Source organism: Carcharhinus amblyrhynchos, chromosome 31 (assembly GCF_965287045.1).
Source record: "Carcharhinus amblyrhynchos chromosome 31, sCarAmb.v2.hapA, whole genome shotgun sequence".
Taxonomy (NCBI): Eukaryota; Metazoa; Chordata; class Chondrichthyes; order Carcharhiniformes; family Carcharhinidae; genus Carcharhinus; species Carcharhinus amblyrhynchos.
Genome location: NC_137354.1, coordinates 8,572,159 through 8,592,021, shown reverse-complemented (window position 1 = coordinate 8,592,021; position 19,863 = coordinate 8,572,159). Strand labels below are relative to the sequence as shown.

Sequence of the window (19,863 nt, the reverse complement as noted above, 5' to 3'; positions counted from 1 at the left end):
AGGCAGTGACTCAAGCCGGGAATCGAACCCGGGTCCCTGGTGCTGTGAGGCAGCAGTGCTAACCAGTGTGCTACCGTGCCGCCCATGTAAAGTTCATGGAAGGGTCCCTGCAAGCCCGAGCACCTTGCCATGTCCCCTTCCTTTATTGTTTCAGGTACTGTTTCAATCCTGGTGGATTTTGAGAAGTGAGCGGCAAGTTGGTACCCTTTGCTCTCACTCTAGGTTTCTGTCTCAACTTGAGTGCTTGGAAGTTGCAATGCAGAGGCTCATAGGTTAAGTCCCACTGAGAAAATGTAAGTGTTACTGGGGGAAAGATTCGGTGGGGGGAGGCAGAGTGTGGGGGTTGCATGGGAACAGAAATAAAATCCTACCTAATAAGTTATTTTGAATCTATTAATACTAGAGTTACATTTGCCCCTTGCCCATCCAACCACTTTACACTAATGGAGAAAGTCCCTAAACACTGTCGATGGGAGGAAGGGGAAAGATGGACATTTTTTTGGGAAGGGAAGTTCAGAGAGTTCTATGGAGTTTTTTTAAATATACGGAAGGAAGTAGTAACATCACAGAATCGAGGGAAGACTTGGTCGAATGTCGAATGACGATAACACAAGCTGTGGCTAAATATCTTTTATATTACCCAATTGATCTATCGACATTAAAGACAGCATCAAGAAATTCACATCATTTTTCAACGCTTTTCTTCAACTAGAAACAAGTGTGTATTTTCTAAGCAGCAGGTAAATGCTTTCAACTCCAATTGGGGGTGGCACAGTGGTTAGCACGGCTGCCTCACGTTGCCAGGAACCCTGGGTTTGATTCCCGGCTTGGGTCACTGTGTGGAGTCTGCGCGTTCTCCCCATGTCTGTGTGGGTTTCCTCCCACATTATGAAAAACGTGTTGGTTCGGTTCATTGGCCAGGGAAAATTCTCCCTTGGTGTACCCGAACAGGAGTGCGGTGACTAGGGGATTTTCACAGTAACTTCATTGCGGTGTTAATGTAAACCTAATAAATAGACTTAAATAAATAAACTTTATTATCGACTGATTGCATCACCCTTTTAAGCTTGCTGCATTTGCAAAGAGAATGGTTGGCTCTTTTGCCAACCAGCTTAAATTTGCGTCCTTAGTTGCTGACTCTTCTTGCCATTGGAAGTCTTTTCTCCCTATTTATTCAATCAAAATTCCCAGCTTAAGAAGGAACTTTCTTTTTTCCAGGTTAAGGAATAAAGCTCTGAATGAATGAGAGCAGTCGCAGAAAACCCCCTAATTCTGTGTTCGGGGAATTGATTTGTCTTCATTCAGTAGCGTTGATTTAATGATGAGACTGGAGGAATCTTTCGTACCATTGATTGCCTTCTAAATATATCTAGTTCATGGGCAGAATGACATTCAGACACTGTTGAAAAGGGTCTTTTGTGAGCAAAGCTGAGGTTTCTCTATTCTTGTGGGCTGGCGAGAAGTCATGCGGAATAAATCCACCCCAATGTCCTTTTAGTCCAACAGTGCCGCCTTGGTACTGCTCTCCTGGTAATCTGATGAACAGATCTTGTGTTTGTGTGTCTGTTTGATTAACATATCCAGATGCTAATGAATTGGAGCAACGTTAGCGCCTCCATGTGTGCTGGGGGTAAGGAGCAAAGGGAAACTCTCTTTAATTTAGAGATGTGGGTTGTACAATCGCCCACTTTTTATCACTTCCCAAAACGCTCAACTTTAAAAGCCAGACTTTGTAACTGAGATGTAAGGTTCGGGAGGTTTTACCTTCCGAATAATCCCTTTGATGACATGAAGCTCGGTTTGTGAAATAGGGAGCTAATTTTTTTTTGCGATCTGCTGGGCAAATAGTGCTGCGTATTTATCTAATTGGTTTTAAATTTCCTTTTCCTGCGCTGGTGGCTGTAGATTTGAACTGATGAATGAGCAAAGCTGGGGCCCCATCGCTCCCAGAGAATAATGAGCAGCTGAATGTAAAATGAAACGGGGGAGACCCTGCTGGGATGGGTTTTGAGACTCGGGCCTGTGCCTCGCTGCAGTTGCCCTACTTCGATGAATCACTGAATTCTCTGCACCATTTATCGCGGAGACGTTGGAGTGAGATTTATTTATTTCCCTCTCCTCCCTCCCCCTACTTTCAGTACCGCCTAGGGCTCAAGGAGCCTATCGCTTTTTAAATAAAGGAAAATCATTCCTGTCCTGGTGTGTCTCCGTTGTTGTGAAGTGACAATGTTGCCTTTTGTCATCAGCAGTGATTTGAAAAATTCTGATCCTTGTTTTCAAAGGCCTACATGACCCTGCCCCCTCCCTACCTGTATCGGCCTCTCCTACTGTGATCAACCTTGCAATAAATCCATGGAGGTGAAGATCCCATCACCAAAGGTTCCTTTATTTACAAGACATACGATACAGCAAGGTGCTCCCTGCTTCAGCAGGCAGAGGGACTGACTCACCTGCTTTAAGTAGGGAACATGAGGCTCCCTGATTGGGCCATCTATTAGGTCTCACTCAGGGACATCTTTTTGTGTATAAAAACACAGGGGCTTTGACCTACTCTGTTTCCGACCTGGGCTGTTTCACCCCTCCTTAGCGCACCTGGTGTTGTTAGAGTCCTCTTGGAACACCGTGCGAATGCTGATCTTAGTGTTGACACCCGATCGGCACAGGGGACAACAACCTAGAACTCCCGACTTCAAGCTTACCAGCAGTGGGATTACAGGAGCGCGCCACAGCACCCGGCATAATATTAATTTGGAAGGAAGGGATGTTTTGCCTTGTACAATTGTAAAGATCACTTGAAAGGGATCAAGGTTCTTCTGGGGTTTGAACCCAGGATCTCCTGCTTACTACACAAGCTCTGTAACCAACTAAGCCACAGAGCCTGACGGTTCCTATTGTAGTCAACCTTGTAGTAACTCCACAGAGGCGAAGGTCCCGTCACTACAAGTCCCTCTATTTACAAGACATACTATACAACAGGGTGCTCCCTGCTTCAGCAGTCAGAGGAACTGACACACCTGCTTTAAATGGGGAATATGAGGCTTCCTGAGTGGGCCATCAATTAGGACTCAATCAGGATTCAAATGAGGGCCAACCTCATTTGCCTGATTGAAGTCATCACGAGCCTGTAACATTCACGGTCTCGTTGTGCTAATGTGAATATGAACGGAGTATGCAGAGGTAAGAAAAACATCAACTTTGTTGGGATCCTGCATCTCGCCATGAGGTTGTATGAGAGATCGTGAGACATGGCATCACTCTCTCTGATGATGTATACTGTCTCATTTGCAAACCACAGTTAAAATTAACCCCTTATCAAGAATCATACAGTGTTGAAGAGGCCCTTCGGCCCATTGAGTCTGCACTGATGCATGAAATACCCTGATCTACCCACCTAATCCCATCTGTTATGATGTGCCAAGTACTCATCTAGCCACAGCACATTCCTCAAATCCTCCCTAAACCTCCCACTCGCATTTAACTTGTGTCCCTCATAACTGACCTTCAACTAAGACGAACGGCTGCTCCTTATACTACCTCTCCCCCTTCCCCCAGTATACTACATCTCCCCAAGACTTTCATTTCTTTGTTGGAGAGGCAAATGCTGTGGTGGTTTCACGAGTCTACCTGAAGGGGTCCACAGCATCTTTGGAGAGGATTGGGGGTTTGTGTCCTGTGGGTGAGATCTCGGACTCTGCTGAGCAGGAGGAGAATTAATAGAGGAATCGGGTTCGCCCGTTTGGTTGTCATTTGGACCTTTCAATCACCTATGATCTGTTCGATGTGCTGAATGAGCGCTTTGACTGTAAAGGGGGTTGCTTCCGAGTAGCAACTAATGCACACCTGTTCCATCCTATTGAACTGTTTTTGGTTTAGATGAGTTAGGAGCGTGGATTCAGTGTCTATTCGATCGTTTGGAGTGTGGGTGGAAACCGGAGCACCCAGAGGAAACCCACGCAGACATGGGGAGAGCGTGCAAATCGTGCACAGACAGTGACCCAAGCCGGGAATTGAACCCGGATCCCTGGGTGCTGTGAGGCAGCAGTGCTAACCCACCGTGCCGCCCACATACCCTTTCCTTCCTAACCTGAGCAGATAGTATCCTTGCTGACATCCCTCACTTTGATGGGACAGCATTTGCATTCATGAACGTGACGCTGACGCAGTATTTACCTTTTGGTGGGGACCGTTCAGCCTTTCGATGAAGATGAGGTTGTAACGTAACATAACCACTTGCTCAGCATCGTAAACAGTTGGTGCATTTCTAAAAAAAATGCCAAATATCATTGGCTGCTGGCGTGCAAACTTTCAACAAAGCCGCTATGCTCCAGATTAATATTTGCCTCATCCCTTGGCACATCTCCCTTTGTCCCTCCTGAGTTAATAACCTCCTGGGGAGGACTATTTATATATCTGCAGGTGACCCAGATGGAACAGTGCTGCACTGCTGGTTCTGTGTGGCATGATGGTCAAGGACGTGCATTCATAGGACTGCCAGACAGTGAACTTGTGACACTTCTGAATAATGATTAAAACCATTAGCCGCCTCCAAAAGAAGTGATACTTGGAGCATTGTTGGCCTTTTTTCTTGCTGCACACTCTATTGTGTACAGTTTTCTTTGGCACTGTTATGCATGCTTGTTAAGCATTCTACACATGACTCATCGGAGTGCCTGTCTTCAGATTTATTCCAGCTTATTGCCGTCCTGACATTTATGAATGTGTACACTTAAGGTCATAGAGTTATTCTGATCCAGAAGCAGGCTGTTTGGCCTGTCGAGTTCATTCCTGTGCCCCGGTCCCATTCCCCTGCTCTAACCCCCGTCGCCCTGCAGTGTGCGTGTGACCAGGTAGCTTCAGAATGAATTGTCCCGCTGGTGGGGGAGTCTGGAACTGGGGTCAATATTTGGGGATAAGGGGATGATCAGCCATGATCATACTGAATGGCGGAGCAGGCTCAAAGGGCTGGGTGGCCTACTCCTGCTTCATGTGTGTGTTAGCGTCTGCATCCCGGCGGGCTAGCACCCCTTTGATGTGGAGCACGCTGCCTGAGAAGGCGATGGAAACTAACCAGTAGATATTTTCAAACGTGAATTGATTAAATACTGGATTGGGAGGGATTTGTAAGGCAATGGGAGAAGGACTGGCGAATGGGGCTAACTGGATAGCTCTTTCAAAGGGCTGGCACAGGCATGATGGGCTGAACAGCCTCCTCCTGCGCTGTATGATTTGAACCATTAGAGTGATTTCTACTGCTCAACAGCTTCATGCTTGAAAACATCAGAAGTAATTAAAAATGCATAAAAGGCCAGGGTGAATAAACAGAAGAAGTTGGATTTTGGCAGCTTGTAAATTTATTTGAAATAATAATCATTGTTGGCCAGGTGGGGGTTTCAGTGGTTCCCCACTCTGCATAGTTCCTGCCTTTCCCACTGGAACAAAACACTGCCTCAGAAAAGATAAGCTCGTCTGTCAGGGATGAGGGAACGTCGGAGAATGTCTCGGAGGAGCAATTCTTTCTGGAGAAAAGACCATCGCGATGAAGCAAGTTGCAAAGTGAAATATTTTCCAAGTGCGATGTATTCTGCACATAATGAGATCTGTGTGGGCTCCGGGAGAATTGTAACGTCAGCTTTTCAGCTGTGGTTCAGTGGGTCGCCTCTGAGTCAGAAGGTTGTGGGTTCGAGTCCCACGCCAGATATTTGAGTGCACGCACTAGGCCAGTGATGGGCAATGTCGGCTAGTGAGTCGGCTGCATGAGTGGCCCCCCTCCTCCATCTGAGTGGGTCGCAAAGTTGAAATTGGGCTTGTTCACTCACCATGACCCCGTGAATAAGATTAAATAATGCCGATTATTTCATAGCGAGTGATGGAAAATGCTTCATCATTTATATATTAATGGAACTCTCATCAACTTCAAATGGTGAAGACAACAGGAGTATTGACACTTTGGACACAGAGGGCGCGCGCGTCTCTCACACTCAATGTTGTGAGCAATCAGCATGCACCTCACTTCACTCACTCTTGCTTTACGTGCGAATCACTTCTGTCACACCGGTAGGAAAAAAAAACTACACGAACGGGAATCGGCAGAATGTGGTGACCCCAAGCGTGGACAACGGCCAACAAAATGCCTCATGGGCCGGACTCGGACTCCAAATGGCTGCAGGTCGCCCATCACTACTCTCGGCTGACACTCCGCTGTGCTGCACTGTCAGCAAAGGACAAAGAGCAGCACAGCACAGGAACAGGCCCTTCGGCCCCTCCAGGCCTGCGCCGATCATGATGCCTGCCTAAACTAAAACCTTAGGCCCTTACAGAATCCACATCCTTCCATTCCCATCCTATTCTTGTATTCGTCTAGATGCCTCTTGAGTCGTCAGTAGACGCATCTTTTGGATCGAATAGTAAAGTGAGATTCCGCCTATCCCCCCCTCAGGAAGGGGTTTACATGATCCCAAGACATTGCTCTGAGGAAAAGCAGGGGGCGTTCTCACCAATATTTATCCCTCAATCAATATCGCCCTTTCTCTTAAAAATAAGTTGTTGGTGATCTGGCCACTGTCACATTCGAGTTTTGGGGAATCTTGCTGTGCGTATATCTGCTGTCATGTTTTCTACATCGGGGGGGGAGGGGGGGGGGGGTGGTTAGTTGTTGGTTAGCTCAGTTGGTTGGACGGCTGGTGTGTGATACGGAGCAATGCCAACAGCCTAGGTTCAATTCCCGTAGTGGCTGAGGTTATTCATGAAGGCTCCACCTTCTCGACTTTACCCCTCGCCTGAGGTATGGTGATCCTCGGTTAAATCACCACCAGCTAGCTCTCCCCCCGTCAAAGGGCAGAGCAGCCTCTGGTCATCTGGGACTATGGCAACTTCACCTTTTACACTAGTGGCTAAGCTTTGAATTTGTTTTGAATTTACTGTAAAATATTTTGGCGTGCCATGAGACCATGAAAGGCACTATATAAATGTAAACCTTTCGCTTTCTCATCTAGGTCAGCACCAGTTTTCATTGTACCTGTTAATGAAGTTTCTGGAGATGCTTCTTGCATTGTACAGATGTGTGGGTAGTGGCTATCACCCAGGATTCAAAGGGTGGCACAGTGGTTAGCACTGCTGTCTCACAGTGCCAGGGACCCGCGTTCAATTCTGCTGTCTGTGTGGAGTTTGCACATTCTCCCCATGTCTGTGTGGGTTTCCTTGGGGTGCTCTGGTTTCCTCCCACTATCCAGAGGATGTGTGTGTCAGGTGGATTGGTCATGCTAATTTGCCCCTTAGTGTCCCAAAATATGTAAGTTTGAGGCTTTAGAGGGGTGCAGTTATGGGAATAGGGCCTGGATGGGATTGTGGTTGGTGCAGACTTGATGGGCCAAATGGCCTCCTTCTGCATTGTCGGGATTCTATGATTCTTCTATGGTAACCCTTTTTTTTGAGGGGGCGAAATAGAAAACTGATTTACTCAGACATTTGACTCTTGTGTATGCAACTTGCCTCGTTCATGCGCACCTCAGCCCAATCCTTGCTAAACTCTGGACTGACTCAGTGCTGTGATCTCCACAACTTGCTCATCCCTAACCTCTCACACCGTCAAGACATCCAAAAGTACTTTAGGCAGGCACAGCCACTGAGTTGTGGGGAAATGTGGCAACCATTATACGCACAGCAAGATCCCATAATGATCCAGTCTTCCGATGGGTGAATTATTGGCCAGGACCTATTGTGGGGGAGTTGGGGGGAAGGGGGGGTGGGGGGAATAGGGAACGGGGGTGGGGGAGGGGAATGGGGAGCAGGGGGTAAGAATGGGGGGTGGGGAGGGTAGGGAGAACACTCTTATGTTTTGGTGGCACAGTAGCACAGTGGTTAGCACTGCTGCTTCACAGCTCCAGGGTCCTGGGTTCGATTCCCAGCTCGGGTCACTGTCTGTGTGGAGTTTGCACATTCTCCTCGTGTCTGTGTAGGTTTTTGCCAAGTGCTCCGGTTTCCTCCCACAATCTAAAGATGCACGGGTTAGGTTGATTGGCCATGCTAAGAAATTGCCCCTTATTGTCCAGGGCTGCGTAGGTTTGAGGGATTAGTGGGTAAAATATATGGGGGTAGGGCCTGGGTGGCATTGTGTTTGGTGTGGACTTGATGGGCTGAAGGGCCTCTTTCTCCACTGTAGGGTTCTGTGATTCTTTGACTGGTGAGAGCACAGATCTCTATGCCATGTCCAGTCCAACAGATGGCACCTCCAATGGTTCAGCACTTCCTCAGTAGTGCGCTGATGTGTCAGTCCAGCTTAGGATCCCATGAGTCGCTACAGAGCCACTGTCCAACTAAGCAGCAAAAGAGACTCCGCTAAAACTGAGATTAATGAAGGGAGGGTTGGCTGAGAGAGATTCAGATTTGACTGTACATGCCTACCTTTGCCTCAGGGTCTTTGGTGAATAGAACCAAAAGCACCTCTAGATTTGGGAATTTGGACACTAATTGATTAGTCAAGAATCAGACCAGCGTTGGCTTGTGCATGCATTTCACTCTGGTGGAAGGGAAGGCACATCTCCCACTGACATGGTAAATAGGACTGAAATGCATTCCCTGTTTTGAGCTGTTAATTTGATTCCCTTTTCTCTCTTGTCGTTTTGAAGAATTAATGTTGATTTGGTGCGACAGTAACATTCTCCCAGTCACCCTGCTTCTAAAATGTGGCCAAACGCTTCCAGTAAAGTAACAAAAAAAGAAGCTACAAAAGGTCATGAATGTAACCCAATCCATCACGCAAACCAGCCTCCCATTCATTGATACTGTCCATGCTTCCTGCTGCCTTGGAAAAGCAGCCAGCATAATTAAGGACCCCACGCACCCCGGACATTCTCTCTTCCATCATCTTCCATCAGGAAAAAGATACAAAAGTCTTCTCAAGTACAGCTTCTTCCCTGTTATTATTAGACTTCAGTGGATCTACCCTGCATCAAGTTTCTCCACACCCTAGCTATGACTGTAACACCACACTCTGCACTGTTTCCTTTCCTTCTCTATGAATGGCATGCTTTGTCTGTGTAGCGTAAGAAACAATACTTCTTAAGAGAGACTATTGGGTCTATAAAATAATGAGGGGCACAGATCATCTAGAAAGTCAACATCTTATCCCAAAGGTAGGGGAGTCTAAAACTAGAGGGCACAGGTTTAAGGTGAGAGAGGAGAGACACAAAAGGTTCCAGAGGAGCAATTTTTTTCACACAGAGGGTGGTGAGTGTTTGGAACAAGCTGCCAGAGGCAGTAGCACAGGCGGGTACAATTTTGCCTTTAAGTGTTTAGACAGTTACATGGGTAAGATGGGTATAGAGGGATATGGGCCAAATGCCAGCATTTGGAACTAACTTAGTGGTAAAACTGGGCGGCACGGACATGTTGGGCCGAAGGGCCTGTTTCCATGCTGTAAACATCGACGAAACTTCTCTGAAACTTTTCGCTGTACACTAGTACATGTGATGATAAATCAAACCAATGATGACACAATCCCGAATGACTCAAACAGTTGACTGTTTGGCATCAGGTTTTAAATGGACTGGATATTTCTAAGATGGAGCCAATCTTTTCCCTCCAACAGCGCATTCCCTGTTTCCACCTGCACACTGCTCTCCTCATCAAAGTGCAAATGTGGCCGTGAACTGGAATATTTTGCACGTTACAATGGCCATTTTTTAATTTTCCAGATGATGTCTTTGTGTGTCGCAACCATCACCAGAGTAAGATTGAAGGATGGCCTAAGAATTAAAAAACATTGTTCTCCAGATAAGGGCATCTTTAAGGCTGGCTTTAATCCCCATCCCCCGTACTCCTTCGGAAGATTTTGCTGAGCTCCTTCTCAAACCACCGTAGTTTCACTTAAGAACATAAGAACATAAGAAATAGGAGCAGGAGTAGGCCATCTGGCCCTTCGAGCCTGCCCCGCCATTCAATAAGATCATGGCTGATCTGTCGTGGCTGATCTGTCGTGGCTCAGTTCCACTTTCCCGCCCTCTCCCCATAACCCTTAATCCCCTCTCTTATCAAAAACCCATCAACCCGCTTCTTAAAAATATTTAGCGAGGCAGCCTCCACCACTTCAACGGGCAGAGAATTCCAGAGATTCACCACCCTTTGAGTGAAGAAGTTCCTCCTCAACTCCGTTCTGAACCGCCCCCCCTTTATCTTGAGGCTGTGCCCCCTAGTCCTACTGTCTTTTTTGAGCGGGAAGAGTCTTTCCACCTCTATCCTATCCATCCCATTCATCATCTTATACGTCTCAATGAGATCTCCCCTCATTCTTCTAAACTCTAACGAGTACAAGCCTAGTTTATTCAGCCTCTCCTCATAGCTCAACCCCCTCAACTCCGGTATCAGCCTAGTAAACCTCCTCTGCACTCCCTCCAAGGCCAAAATATCCTTGCGCAGGTGCGGCGCCCAAAACTGCACACAGTACTCCAGCTGCGGCCTCACCAATGCCCTATACAGCTGCAGCAAGACCTCCCTACTTTTATATTCAATCCCCCTCGCTATGAAGGCCAGCATCCCATTCGCCTTCCTGACCACCTTAGACCCCTTTGGGTCACATCATCTTTTTGTTATCCAATGTTCCCATTTGCATGTTCTCCCTGAGGTGGGAGTGTTTGATGCAGACCCTAGGCCGGAACTCTACCACCTTCGCCCTCCCCGGAATCGGAGCGGGCGAGGGTCCGACAGCGAAAATCCCTGTTGACCTCAGGCAGGAATTTCTGATCCTGCCCGAGCGAGGTCGTAAAATCCTGCCAAGATCGATATCTCCTCTTCCCTTCACGACTCATCTCAAAGAGCACGGAAAGAGCTTACAGCAAGAGATCAAAACTCAGAATTTTGTCTTGCAAAGACTTGTGCTAAATCCATTATTAGGCAGATAAAAAAAAAATCACATCACAAACCATTAACGTCAGACAGAGAGCGGAAGGCCTAATCCCATTACGTTGGGCTGGATTCCAAGCCAGGTCCCAGGATCATGTCCACCTTGAAGCCTGCCAGAAAATGCTTTCAGCTGGATTTGGGGAATCCTGCATTTGGTCCTTTTAAGATGTAAAGGAGAAAGACGCTCCACGCCTCTCTACCTCCTGTTACAGGATGCTGCTGAGATCTTTTAATGTGCGTTTAGTTGTGTGTGCCTGCAGTAGAAAAATGGGAGTTCAGATCCCAAGAAATTCAGAAAATGGAGTTAATAAAAATAACTAATTTTTGTGTTAGATTGATGCTTAAAGATTCCACCCTGCTTCCAATACCCGGCAATGCTTAATGAATAACCCCCTTTATTATTCAGGGGCAGCCATAAGGATGGGCAAAAGATGCAACCTAACCAATTTCCAGTGTAATCTTGAAGTTTTGATTTGATTTATTATTCTCACACATACTGGGATACAATAAGAAGTATAGCTTTTTGAGCATTATACGGGCAAAACATACCATTCATAAAGTACATGGGGGAAAAGGATAGAATATAGTGTTGCAGTTACAGGTAGGGTGAAAAGAAAGATCAGTTTATAAGATAGGTCCATTCAAAAGCCTGATGGCAGTAGGGAAGAAGCTGTTCCTGAGTCAGTTCTCAGACTTCTGTATCTTTTTCCCGATGGAAGAAGGTGGAACAATGTCTGGGTTGCGTGGGGCCCTTGATAATGCTGGCCGCTTCGCTGAGTTAGCAGGAAGTGTAGACAGAGCCCGTGGATGGGTGGCTGGTTTGTGTGATAGACTGGGCTATGTTTGTTTGAGCCTCTCAGTTGGTGTAGGGTAAAACAGAGATCAGCTTCTTATTAAACTACCTTTTTTTTTGATTCAACTCCACACCCACTCCTCCTTCAACAAACAGTACCATGTGTGTTCCCTTTATATATCAGTGACTTCTATTCAATAACTGACATCAAATTAGGAATTAATTGGAGGGTCTGTTAAGCCATTCTTTACAATGTTCATAAACCTTTGTAGTTTTTATAAAGTCACACAGAATGCCTGGCTCTCCCAGAGGGTGAGGGGTGCTTATTTATCTAGTTTCTGTGTAACTGCAGCTATGCTATTCTCCTTAACCACCCGTGGCAGCAAGTTTCACGTCTTAACTGCTCTCGGGATGAAGAGGTTTCTCGCGAATTGTGTATTAGATTAGTGGCATTATCATGTTGGTGGCTTCAGTATTGGGATCTCCACAGACAGGAACATCTCCTCCACATTTATCCTATCAAACTCCTTCACAAGAGATGTTCTCGTCTGGGTGTCAGCCTTTGAGAGACGAGCCCCTTTCTGCCTAGTCTTTCCTGATTGGCGTAACCACTCAGTCCTGGTATCATCCTTGTCATCCACTTTTCACCTTCAAATGGGAGGTACCCTCAATTCCTTACTAAAATATAGCAATATCTATACAGCCTTTTCTGTAATATAGAGACCAGAATGTTCAGAAAATGCTGGAAAATCTCAGCAGGTCTGACCGCATCTGTGGAGGGTGAATGGATGATGTGGTTGGACTTAAACGAGGGTGAATGGAGCCAATGTTTTGAGTCTGAATGTCTCTTCATCAGAGCTCTGATAAAGGGCCATCCAGACTGGAAACATTGGCTTTATTCTCTCTCCATGGATGCTGTCAGACCTGCTGAGTTTCTCCAGCATTCCCTGTTTTTGATCCAGATTCCAGCATCCATGGTGTTTTGCCTTTACCAAACTCTTAACAGGGACGCAAAGTCCGGTCTGTGAAAGAAATGTACTTTCGTTTGCATTTTATAAAAATAGATTTTAGTGGATGGAGGCTATCATTGCGGAGACTGTGATTCATGGATACGTGTGCTTAGGGATGTGTGTGTCTGCGAGTGTACGCGAGTCTGTGCGCACATGCATGTATATATGTGTGTGGAGTGGTTGAACATTGGCCAGTAATACCATTCTTTTAAAATACCTTTCAACCAAAGAGCACTTGGTTTTCCTCACAGCACAGATTGCAGTCTAATTGATTGAAGCAGTAATATTCTAGAGTGCATTTTTTTATGGTCCTGCAGTGGTTTGTTATACTCCTTTAAAGGAGCTTTTACTCTAACTAGTCCACCAGGAATACAGCTCACCAGAATTGATGATCATTAATTCCACGGTTTTGTATACTTTGGAATATTGTTGCAGATCTCCCTTCACTTAGACTAGCTTCCTTGCTTATTCTGGACTCTCTGTGCTTTTAATTGTTTGCATGTAAATATTGCCTCAAAGGAATAATTGTTGCAATCTTTTTTCCTTGGTTAGATAGTCTGATTCCTCTTTCTGTTTTAAAACATAATTATGCATATATAATACATGAGGGTGCTTAACACTGATTCCTTCTCACTATTTGGATCTGGATTCGCAAACAACCTTGTCCCAGGGGATAAACAGGAAAGAAATTCATTCATCTAATCCTTAGAATCACCTTCTCATTGACCAGAAACAATCTTCCATTAATAATTGTTTACGCAGTTTTTCTTTGAATCTTAGAGTTTAAAATTTGGTTTACTTATTAAATAGGCTTACATTAACACTGCAATGAAGTTAGTGTGAAAACCCTCTAGAACTATTACAATCCAGAAAGAGGCCATTCAGCCCATCGTGCCTGCACATGGGGCCCTTTCCCCATGACCCCACATAGTAGTCCCCCTGACACTAAGGGGCAATTTAGCATGGCCAATCCACCTAACCCGCACATCTTCGGACTGTGGGAGGAAACCGGAGCACCCGGAGGGAAACTCATGCAGACAGTAGGGTGGTCTGGTTGCACAGTGGTTAGCGCTGCTTCCTCACAGTGCCAGGGACCCAGATTCGATTCCCGGCTTGGGTCGCTGTCTGTGTGGAGTTTGCGTGTTTTCCCCGTATCTACATGAGTTTCACCTGAGTGCTCCGGACAGTCCGAAAGATGTGCTGGTTAGGTGCATCGGCCAAGCTAAATCCTTCCCCGGTGTACCCGAACAGGCGCCGGAGGTTTTCACAGTAACTTCATTGCAGTGTTAAGGTAAGCTGACTTGTGACACTAATAAATTAACTTCTCTAAAATAGTAAAAACAAACACGGGGAAAATGTGCAAACTCCACACAGTCACCTGAGATGGGAATTGAATCCGGGTCTTTGGCGCTGTGAAGCAGCAGTGCTAACCACTGTGCCGCTGTGGAAGGGACAATTTATCCTGTTTGGAAATTGCTTGGCACGTGCTTCAGTTGCTATTTGGACCTCCACTTTTCATTCAGTTTTCTCTCCCTCTCTCCCCTTTCCCACTTACTGAAGTATGTTCCTTGGGTGTTATCAGACAACTGAGTAGCCATCTGGAGTTGACATCAAATTGGCAAACAGTTGACTTGTGGTCAAGGGAGGGGCACGACTCAGTCCGATCCCGATCCCAGCTTTTTCTCCATTGTCTACATAAACAGTTGCCACAGGGTAGCAATTTGAAGGGAGTCCATTGGCTAGCTTCAACATGTCCCAGCCAAACTCCGCTGAGACACAGACCAGCCAATACAACACAGGTCAGAGATCAAACCATGGACTTCCTGTCTTGTGTGGCTCAGTATTGCATCTTTGGGGTAGGTTTTGCTGCTACCAATATAATCTTTTCATTTGGGACATACCGCCAAGGCACCAATTGTTAACCAAATATGGATGAATGTGTAAAACTGATAGACATCTTTGACAGCTTGCATCATTGTGTGGAATTTACTCGCAAATACTCTTTAGTCTGATTGTTCCAATCAGTGCTTTGACAGGACTGTTTAAAATGTACAGGTTAGGTGGATTGGCCAAGCTAAATTCCTCCTTCGTTTCAGGGGGATTAATAGAGTAAATATGTGGGGCTATGGGGACAGAGCCTGGGTGGGATTGTTGTCAGTGCAGCCTTGACAGGCCAAATGGCCTTCTGCACTGTAGGTATTCTATGATTCTAATCTGATTCTGGGACCTTGCTGTGCACAAATGAGCTACCATGCCTTCCTATCTTACTACACTTCAAAAGCACTTTGTTGCCCAGGAAGCGCCCTGATGACGTGAATTAGTGCTATAGAAATGCAAAGGTGCTTGTTGTTTTAGTTTTGCTTCCACTGCCTTCTGCAGCACAGTTCCAAAACCGCACCCCCCCCCCAGCCCCGGGGAAAATATTTCTCCTTGTCTCTGTCCGAAAGGGGTGAAAACAGTGACTGACCCCTCCCCTCAGGTCTGGACTCACCCACAAGAGAAAACACCTTGTCAAGACAGTTTGAGATCTTATATACTTAGGGCATTGCAGTGTTTAGCACTGCTGCCTCACAGCACCAGGGACCCAGCTTCAATTCCCGGTTTGGGGTCATTGTCTATGTGGAGTTTGCACGTTCTCCCCATGTCTGCATGGGTTTCCTCTGGGAGCTCCGGTTTCCTCCCGTGGTCCAAAGATGTTGGGTTAGGTGGAATGGCCTTGCCACATTGCCTGTTAGTGTCAGGGTGACTAGCTAGGGTAAATGCAAGGGGTTATGGGGATAGAGCCTGGGTGGGATTGGAGTCGGCGCAGACTCGATGGGCCAAATGGCCTCCTTCTGCACTGTAGGGATTCTATGGTTGTATGACTTCTTCAATCAAGTCACCCCTCACTCTCCTTGACACCAATGGATCAAACCATGCATATTGTAATCAGGCGCTATGGGCAGCGATGGAAGAGGCTTCAATTTCTTTCTATCACATGGTTGACCAGAAATCTCTCCTGCTCCTACCGCCTGCTATTGGTGTGTGTTAGAAGGATTTATGAATTGATATTCAATGTCCTGCACCCTTCACTCCCGGTGGTGATGGTAGAGTGGGAGATATGCTGGGCCATGAGGTTATTCCACAATGGGGTTGAGTGGAGTCATAGTCATAGAGGTTTACAGCATGGAAACAGGCCCAACTTGTCCATGACACCTTTTTTTTTAAACCATTAAGCTAGTCCCAATTGCCTGCATTTGGCCTATATCCCTCCATACCCATCGTACCCGGGTAACTATCTAAAAGAGTACAGTTCTGCTGCACTTCTTGGGCACTCAGCTTTGAGCTGCTCGATCAGTTCAGAATATCTCAGTAAGATACTGAAGTTGGAATCTCTCGGCTGTGGTAACCATGACAATGTGCCGTTATGTCAATGCACTGGAACAGCTGTAATCTTATGTCCTTGAACAGGGTGCAAAAACTAAGCCGATGGTCTTCAAAGTTGTAATCTACATCAAACCTCCAATATCCCTTTAGCTGTCGCCTTGTGAGTCAAATCCCATATCTACTTCTTCAAATCTATTTTGTTTTGCCTCCAGGGGTTTCAGGAATCTCTATGTTACATAAAGGACTTTGAAAAGGTTAATGATATTTTCCATTCCCCGGAACATTTTTCTTACGCAGTCAGAAACTCCTGCACCCGCAATGTATTTGCATTACTATGTGGAGAGTTGTCATGTCCTTTGAGAATGTGTTGGTTCGTGCCAACTGAAGCCTAGGCCAGGAGGTATTCGTCAGTGATGTAACCTCCTTGAGCCACATAGCCCTCCACGATGGAGCAGCAAGGTGGTTAGCACTGCTGCCTCACAGCGCCAGGGACCCGGGTTCGATTCCCGGCTTGTGCCACTGTCTGTGTGGAGTCTGCACGTTCTCCCTGCATCTGCATGGGTTTCCTCCGGGGCTCCTGTTTCCCAAGACCCACAGTCCAAAGATGTGTGAGTTAGATGCATTGGCCATGTTAAATTGCCCCTAAGTGTACCCGAACAAGTGCTGGAGTGTGGCGACTGGGGGATTTACACAGTAACTTCATTGTAGTGTTAATGTAAGCCTACTTGTGAAACTAATAAATAAAACTTAAAGAATCTCTGTGCTCCTTCATTTCCAGTCCATTGTCTATCCCAGATTTCCTTCTCTCCACCACTGGCGGCTGTGCCTTCAACTGCCTAGACTGTAAACTCTGGAATTCTCTCGCTAAATCACTCTGCTCCTCTACCTGTCTCTTCCATCATGTTACTCCTCTTTCTGACCCAGCTTTACATCACTTGGCCCAAGGTTTACTATGATAAAGGAACTCTCTAAATGCTTGTTGTTGTTGCAAAGACACTGTGTTCAGCACATACTTGGAAATGAATTGCTGGAACTTTGGATTGGATTTCTTGTGCTCCTGTCTGTCGAAACATGCAACCCTCTGACTTGGAGCTGCCCACTCAGTCACGGGATCTAGTGACCATCATGTAGGTGAAGCAATGACCATTGTATGCCACTCATACTCCCACAAGGCATGGATGTATTAACCAGTCAGTCAGCTCCAGGAGCAGTGAACTGGGAAAATACCAAGGTTTTCTTGGATCTCAAATGTCCCTTGGAATTGGCAAGCTTGACCTTAGTTAAAACTCTCAACCCAAGTGTAGATCCTCAGTCTTCAAAAACATACTTAGCACAGGTAATGGTTATCAAATTAGCACCAGTATGAGACTTTGATGACATGATTACAAAGACTTAATAAAAGGTAGGTCCAGTCAAAAGTCTGATGGCAGCGGGGAAGAAGCTGCTCTCGAGTCGGTGGGTATGTGTTCTTCCTTAGTATTGTGTGTCTGAGGTCATTGATTATGCTGGCTACCTTTCTGAGGCAGCATGAAGTGTAGACAGATTCAATGGATGGGAGGCTGGTTTGTATGATGGACTGGCCTTCATTCGCAACCCTTTGCCCAAGACCGCAAGAAACTACAGAGCAGAAGCAATACCAAGCTGTGATACAACCAGAAAGAATGCTTTCTATCGTGCATCTGTAAAAAGTGGTGAGAGTCATAGTGGACATGCCAAATTTCCTTAGTCTCCTGAGGAAGTTGGGGCGTAGGTGGTAAGTAGTAGATGTAGGTGAAAGTAGTCGGTGTTGAACATGGCACAGTTGTGGACACAAGGTTTTCTTTCTCAGTATGGCACCCTAATCCTGGCATAAAGTTGTTTGGTTGTGTGTGAATACAGACACAGGTGATGGCTTGAACAGTTTGTTAACTGAACAACTGGGATAGCAAAGTGCTTAGCACTGCTGCCTCACAGCGCCAGGGAACCCAGCCTTGGGTCACTGTGTGTGTGAGTTTGCACATTCTCCCCATGTCTGCATGGGTTTCCTCCAGGTGCTCTGCTTTCCTCCCACAGCCCTCAGGTGACTTAATAGCGGTTTATAAGATGATGAGGAGGATAGATAGAGTGGACGTGCAGAGACTATTTCCTCGGGTGGATGTAGCTGTTACTAGGGGGCATAACTATAAGGTTCATGGTGGGAGATATAGGAGGGATGTCTGAGGTAGGTTCTTCATTCAGAGAGTGGTTGGGGTGTGGAATGCACTGCCTGCTGTGATAGTGGAGTTGGACACTTTAGGAATTTTCAAGCGGTTATTGGATAGGCACATGGAGGGCACCAGAATTATAGGGAGGGGGATATCTTGATCTTGGGATTGGACATAGCTCGACACAACATTGAGGGCTGTAGGGCCTGTACTGTTCTATGTTCTAGTCCAAAGATGTGCGGGTTTGGTTGATTGGCTGTGCTAAATTAACCCTAGTGTCAGGGAGATTAGCAGGATAAATAGGTGGGGTTAGGTGAATAGGACCTGGGTGGGATTGTGATCGGTGCAGGCTCAATGGGCTGAATGGCCTCCTTCTGCACTGTAGTGATTCTGTGACTCTCTCTGCTGCTTTTATATGCTGTCTCTGCAGCCATGTGAGTGTGTGTTTCTAGCCCCTCCCCCATATCCCATATTGCTGTGGGGTTGCACAGGTTGTTTGGCAGTATGTAAATGAAGGCTAATTTTACACCTGGACAGTAACACTCCTGTTTTCATTCGTGCTGCAAACGTACGGGTCCTGGGGTCGCTTTTTGTACAGATTGTATTTAATTGTCAAGTATCGTTGGACAAAAAAAAAATTGACTGAAATTATTTGTTCTGTTGCAGATCTGTGAAGGCATTCGCTGGCTGCGGCATAATGCATTGAAGTGAAGGTAAGAGCCATGACAGCATGCATTGGGCATCCTGTACTCATACTAACAGGATGACTCAGCCTGGATTTTCAGTCTGTAACCAGTATGGCTTGGGTGTGTTTGACTACAATTGATACTCCCTAGCAAAGCAAGATGAACTAAGCATGTTGTTGGTCTTTGATATTGCGGACAATGGGTCTTCGCTTGAGCTCATTTATGTGACATTCCTGTTCAAATTTGTTCATTAACTAGTAAGGAATATCGGGCACTTTTGTTACTGTCCCAAAATGGAATGCCCTGATTGGTGAATGAAAGGATTACTCATGAAGTCTCCAAGGAAAACCTTCTATATCTTCCCCTCTTTGGCTTCACCCCTTTCTCCCTCTCTCCTTCAAAGCAAAAAGGATCATTCTGATGATCAGCCATGATCAAAATGAATGGTGGAGCAGGCTTGGAGGACTGAATGGCCTCCTGCATCTATTTTCTGTGTTTCTGTGAGATGTGAAATCTTCTAATTGTAGTTTCAATTGTTGCCATCATTGTTGGTTGCCAAGCAAGACTGGGTGGATTTTTCAGGCAGGATTTTCCAGCCCCGTTCGCCCCGAGACCGGAAAATCCCATCCAAGGTCAACACTCCTTTGTATGGTCCTGTCCTGCCTGTTACAATTCCTATGGCGGGCGGGATTGGAAAATTTCACCAAAAGAGTGATTTCTTCACTCAAAGCTTGTGAAATTCTGGAATCTGCAACACAGAAGCTGTGGATGCTTGGTTGTTGGAACAATCCAGGATAGATTTGTACCAGGACAATCGGGGAATAAGAGGTTTGTAGATCTGCCCATATCTTATTGAATGATAGAGCTGGCTCGAAGGGCAGAATGGTTTTCTCCCATTCTTGAATATCTTCTCCAAAAGTAAACATGTT

The 19,863-nt window shown here is 46.1% G+C and overlaps 1 long non-coding RNA gene across 4 annotated transcripts in view; it reads left to right on the top strand.

Annotated features, from left to right (window-relative positions):
• The window catches only part of LOC145360493 (uncharacterized), a 400,843-nt gene that overhangs the window by 110,977 nt on the left and 270,003 nt on the right, over positions 1–19,863 (top strand). For all 4 annotated transcript variants that reach the window (XR_013889726.1, XR_013889728.1, XR_013889725.1 and 1 more), the window contains exon 3: positions 18,915–18,961. This is a non-coding gene — a long non-coding RNA (uncharacterized LOC145360493). The remainder of the gene's footprint in view (positions 1–18,914; positions 18,962–19,863) is intronic.